Genomic DNA, 6,640 nt, shown 5'->3' with positions numbered 1-6,640 from the left:
GCTAAGCCACACCCACATAAGGCTTCTGGGGAGAAGGAGGCCCCCCTGGGCATGCCCCAGGCCTGGATAGGGCCTTCAAAAGACTTGAGGGAGGAAGGCAGGGAGGACAGACCAGCTCTGGCGCCCAGTGCAGAAGGGAGTAGAGGTAGAGGAGGTAGATTAGGGTGGTCCCTAACTCCCGTCCCCTGTGTCTGAGGCCAAGGGGGAATGCAGTTCAAACAAATAAGGCCTTAGTGCTTGATGGCTGGAACTGGATTCCCTACAATATATATTTTTGCTAGGTATACAAAAAAAGATTCCACGCTGCTTATGTTTGGTTTAGAAATTCTTCATTTAATTCCTCTTCTGTTTTTCCATCTCTTCTTTGTGTAGCCCCCCCCCCCCCCCGGACCACTTGCTTTATGCAGTGACTTTCTCCCTTGTTAGCTCTGAAAAAAAAGAAAATTTTCTTCATTGACAAATGTATCAGTATGCCATCATAACTGATGAACTGTAATATGCTGCTCCTATAAACACGTGTGTTCATATTATTCTACAATGTTTCCTTATTGTGTAGGAGGAAACATTTTATTTAACACCTTACAGATAACACTGAATTTCCCACTTGTAACTTTCGCTCACCCTTTTAAAGTGTACTTGGAACCCCTTCAAATGCAAGAAATCTGTAAAAATACGTGTTTCATAATGGTGTGCTGTCTCTGTCACGTTTGACGCAAGGCTGTCACCAAAAATGCCATCTCTGTCGAGTTCTTTCCCCATACTGTATATAAGTACTTAAGACTGGATGTGAAGCAATAGAGTTACGGCAAGGCATGAGTGGCAGCCAGTGATGAAGAGGAAGGGAATGCACACCGTGGTGATGTCATCATGACATAAAGGAAGTGATCCTGTTTATTATGGGGAGATGCTATTTTTGCTGTCTCTAAAACGTGTGTGAATAATAGATTTTAGTATTTTTAGATTTACTGAAAATGTGAAATTACTAGGAAAGGCGTTAGTGCTCATTTTCCTGTTTTGGCAGTCCCAATTGCAATGGACTGTCTCCGTGTAGTAAATCATTTGAGCACTGCAATGAAAAAGATAAGCTAGTGAATTCAAAAAGCCACTAGAGAGTTAGAAGAACTCAGTGAAGCTCATCAAATAGTTGCAATGAGAAGAAGACATTTCAGAAGTCCCGATAGATAGATAGAAGAGCTGGGGGAGCAAGGGAGTGCACAGAAAGGATTTATAGATCCTAGTCAAAAGAGACTGGTTTGGATTTGTGGGGGCACTTTGAGCATTTATCTGCTCAGCAACCAGATTTATGAAATAAAGCATCAATAAAAACAAGAGAACTGGGTGGCCTTTGTCTTAACAAGGTAGTTTTCTATTGATTAAAACACCCACTCTTTCTTGTTCAGCTGAACAGGGCAGAGCATAACGTTGAAAGGATCGCAGGGGTCCTCCACATCAGGTTTCCTTCTTCACCCATTTCCTGATGCTTTGGTAGTCTTCTTTATCTACCCTGGTGGCCCTTACGAAGGCAGAAAGGCTGGATAAAATTGTTGTTAAATAAATAAATAATCAAATATCACGTGTTTCCCTGCCCACATCTCCCACATCCTTAGCAAGCCGTGTGTGGGAACCGCTTTGATGTCAGAATATTGATTAAACACCACAAAAGGAATAAATGTAAACTACTTTATTTTGAGAGGGTAGTGACTGCAGAAACTTGACAAAGGGGCTGCTGTTTTCAGCCGTAGCCTTCTCCCCCACCCCCCCACACACCCCTGCCTTGTGATCTTGTAATATTTAGCTCTGCCCTGCGGCATTCCATGTAGCAGCTGGGGTTTTATTTATTGTTTGTTAAGTTCGATAGGGTGGCGTTTTCAGTCATGAAATATTCTGTTTCCTTCTTGAGAATGGCAAAATAATGATGTTTAAGTAATAAAGTGCCACTTTAAATTATGTGACCTGATTTTAGTGCTGAAATGTCAAGACACACAAAGCGGGGAATCATCCTTCCTGGCTGCTCGCCATAAATAATACATGCTTTTCCTTCTTAGTTGTGGCACTGGCTGACTACTCCCAATTACTTTCAACACAGGGCCCAACCTTCTATCCCAGAGTGCACTTCAGCTCAATTCCAAGCCTGAAGGGTCTTTCCAGTATTCATCTAGCTACCATAGCAACCAGACCCTTGCCCTCGGTGAAACTGCAACATCACAGCTCCCAGCCCGCAGCAATCAAGCCAGATCAGCTATACAGAACTATAGCCAGGTACGTGTTGGGAAGGAACCAAATGCACTGATTTCGGCCTGCTACTTTGAGCAGTATTCTGCATACACGTGGGGCCTTTGTTTATGCAGTATAGATTGAACGACTCGTAAGGAAACTCTTTTCTTGATTGTTGTTTAAATAACATTTATGCCTGCACACGATATAATTAATAAAATCTGTGCAGTATTAAATGAGTGATTCAGAATAATGCATAGCATATTCACGTGTTTATATATTAGCAGAGAAAAGGACTATTAATGTTAAATTTTATCAAGAGTTATTTTTAGCTTTCAAATAAACATTTAACTCTAGTTGTGATTTTCAGTATGTTGCATAGTAAGTGAACATGCCTAGAATTCTTACATTTGGGGATATATAAAACTTGTCCGTTTGCATTTCTGCAGAACCATATGCTATAACACCTGTAAAAGCAGATACATTCCTTTCACAATGTAAATCTGAACCGTTACTATCTAGTGTGTGTGTACGTGTGTACACTCATCTCCAGCTGATTTAGCCCTGCATAAATCCACCTGGCATAGCATGGATGCCAGTATGATGTGGATTTGAATCGCAGTAGTACATTTCATGTACAAATAGTTTGTTTGACACTTTGCGCATCTTGTTACTACCCCTGCCTCTTTTTTCCTTCCATGGCTCTACTGAGCATGTTCATCAGCTTGTTAACTGTTTGCTTATCTGCAGCTGCAGATTTGCAGAAAATGAGAGAGAACACATTTTTACTTACATGCAGTGATGGTCAAATTCCACCCATCTCGAACTGGTACTGAGTTTTTAACTACAAGCACTATCACTGACGATGCAGTTTTTAGAGAGAGTTCCAAATTGGATCAAAATGCCACATAAAATTGTGCATGCGGGCAGGATGTTCCGTTAGCTTAAATTCATCCCCCCTCCCTTGGCCATGGTCACTAGTTGTCGTTATTTACTTATTCCTTTATACCCCACTTTTCTCCACAATGGGCACCCAAAGCAGGTTACATTGTTCTCCACTTTATCCTCACAACAACCCTGTGAGGTAGGTGAGTCTATGAGTATGTGACTGGCCCAAGGTCACCCAGATTCCATGGCAAAGTGGGGATTTGAACCTGGCTCATCTAGATCCTAGTCTGATACTCTATGCCCTATACCACTATGGCTCTTAAATTTCACTATTTCAGACTCCCAGAGGGGGAATTTAACACTCTGCAGACTCGTGGCCTCAGGGAAGCTGCGGATCACAGGTGGGGGCTGTGAATCCGCAGGTCTTAGTTACCTCATTGAGCTGGAGGTTTGGCACGAGATCAGACCTGTCCTTTTAGGTATTAGTGGCCAGAAATTCTGTTCTTTGGTCTCCTGTGACAGGCAGACAGATGCTGGTTCTGGGTCCTCAAGATGGAGGTGAAAAGAGAGAGGCCAACAGAGGTGGTGGAGGAAAGCACCATCAAGTCATAGCTGACTTATTGCAACCTCTGCTGGGGTTTTCAAGGCAAGAGACTAACAGTGGTGGTTTGCCATTACTTGAGAGAAAAGATGTTAATGGATTCTCCCCCTTAGCTGTTGTTGCCCATCTTAGTTACGGTTAGCCAAAAAAGAAGCTGCTCTCAAAAGCCAAAGTGTGAAATGTATGGAGAGCAATTTTTTTTTGGCACATCTTTGCTGAAGAAGCAAGAAATTATGCACAGATCAGAGGAGCCAATAGGATACCTTAAAAATCTTTGATATCAACTGCTGAAGTAAGGAAAATTTCTGAGCTTAGCTTTGGAGCTTCTCTAGGCTCAGCCACAGTTCTATTTAACAATTTTTTTTAAAATCACCTTTTGGAGGCATTGCTATAACTTTTTTGAGATGAGATGTTTATCTCCATGGGAAGACAGAACAGATTTATCTTAGCACATTCTGCACATGTTACCACATGAACCAATGTAGATGTCTTCAGTGAAATGACTCCTAATAATATGCAAGCATTAAGAGTTAGGCAAATTTTTATTCCCAGCCAGGTAACTATGGAGTTTGTCATGACTGCTGTTCATGGCCCTTTTGTCTGTTCATTTGTTTTGAGATGCAGCTACATCTACAAAAATTGTTGCCATATACAGAGCCTGAGAATAAAACCACCATCTTTGAGAAATATACTTCAGCCTTCATTGAATGAACAATGTGCCACTGACTTGCAATTACAATTGACTTGTGGTGACCCTATCCCCTGGGGTGTTTAGGGCAAGAGAGGAGCGGAGGTGGTTTGCATAGCAACCTATCTTCCTTGGTGATCTCCCATCCAAGTGCTGATTGTGGCCAACCCTGCTTAGTTTCTGCGTTCTGGCAAGCTGGATTATTTGGGCTGCCATGAGCATAATTCTGATAATAGAGCATCATATTAACAATATTTTTAGGATCAAAGAAACCTACAAAAAAAAGTAGCACTTGTTTAATTCCATTACTTCCTGGTCATTGGTGTCAAGTAAACCATGGGAGGGGAATGTACATATTACAGGAGCATTTAGTTCCAATAACCCTCTAAGAAGGCAGATGATATCCTATGCCCTTTGAAAGTATCCATCGCAGTATTGTCGAAGGCTTCCACGGCCGGAGAATGATGGTTGTTGTGGGTTTTCCAGGCTGTATTGCTGTGGTCTTGGCATTGTAGTTCCTGACGTTTCGCCAGCAGCTGTGGCTGGCATCTTCAGAGGTGTAGCACCAAAAGACAGAGATCTCTCAGTGTCACAGTGTGGAAAAGATGTTGGCAGGTTACTAGCTATGCATGACCTGCCAACATCTTTTCCACACTGTGACACTGAGAGATCTCTGTCTTTTGGTGCTACACCTCTGAAGATGCCAGCCACAGCTGCTGGCGAAACGTCAGGAACTACAATGCCAAGACCACGGCAATACAGCCCGGAAAACCCACAACAACTATCCATCGCAGCTTTCTTACAGTCTCCAGAGTAGAGAACAAAGCCTTTCACATCTTGCATTTTGCAAAAGTTTTGTTATTTTGTGTTAATCATCCAAAACAAGAATAGACACTGCAGCCATTTTGCCACTGGAATTCAATTAAACCATCCAGAATGTAAATATCTGTATACCCGGGGAGTTGCCGTATGCCAGTAAGCGGCTGGAGCTGCTGTGTAAACAGGATTTGCCCCCATCATGCTTTAAGTTGTGTTCAATAGAATTGCTCACATGGGGTTTAGAGTGGGTGGGACAACTCCCTTGTCGCACAGAGCTCCTGTGTGCATGTTCCTCTGAGAATAGCAGCGGATTCTATCATGTCTAGTTCAGCCCTCAATTTCATAATTATCAATATATCTCTATAAGCTCATTTCACATTTTGGTTTTCACTCAAAAATAGCAAGTAAAAAATAAACTTTTAAGAATTGGTTTGGTGCGATACTAGGTTTGTTGCTCAAATCAGAGTTTTTAAGTTGACACTGTTCAACTTTTACTCTCTGATTTGTTTAGGCAGCCTCCTTAAAGAGCCATGTGCATATGTGATGGTGGGAGGGGAGGGAGGACGCTACATCTTGGAACTTAGATTTTTCCTGCAGGCGTGCCCACAGCAAAACAGGCAAATGGATTTCAGAGTGAAAAACAGGTTCCCAGTTTAGCTGTGTAAGCAGATGTGGTAGATATTTCCAAGATACTGCTAAGCTGTGGGCTCAGTGTTCCTCCTGCACTCAAACATTATTTTTGTAAGATTGCAGCCATGATTTGTTAAATTTGCTAAGAAAAGACTCCTGCAGATGCAGCAAAGTGTTAGAAAATCTTATCCAGACAGGAAATGCTCCAAGATAATTTATACACCTAGAAATATTATCATATAAGCTGTTTCAAAGCAACTTTCCAAAAATACATTTTACACAGGATTAATTTCATCTTGTTTTTAAGTTAGTATTCGGGTAGGGATACATTTGTAGGCTCCATACAGAAGAAGGGAATTACTTTTACCACTCACAAAGGGAAGACTTATACAAGACACTGTGGCTCTCAATAGAGCTGTACAGCTGTGTGGTATAAAGAGATGTACAATATTCAGTCCATTCAGCAAAACAAATAGAAAAAAAACTTACAATCCATGAGTGAAAACAGAAAACAAAGCACAAAACATTAAATTATACTTGTGGAGAATTCCTCTTATGAGCTCTGGGTGCATTGGGGCAGCCAGGGTTCTCTGCAGCTCCCGAGACAGCATTTTATGACTGAAGCAAAGTCAGCTAAAAAAAGACAGCCCTAGCAATGTTCTAACAATGAAGGTGAATGCAACTTTTGCAGACATGGTGTGGCGTTAAAGAGTGTTGGGCCAAGATCTAGGAGATTTGGGTTTGAATCCCCGCCGTTCTGCCAAGGAAGCTCGCTGGGTGACCTTAGGCCAGTCACATAC

This window comes from Eublepharis macularius, chromosome 7, assembly GCF_028583425.1.
Source record: "Eublepharis macularius isolate TG4126 chromosome 7, MPM_Emac_v1.0, whole genome shotgun sequence".
NCBI lineage: Eukaryota > Metazoa > Chordata > Lepidosauria > Squamata > Eublepharidae > Eublepharis > Eublepharis macularius.
The sequence above is the reverse complement of the archived record's forward strand: the minus strand, read 5'-3'. Positions refer to the sequence as shown.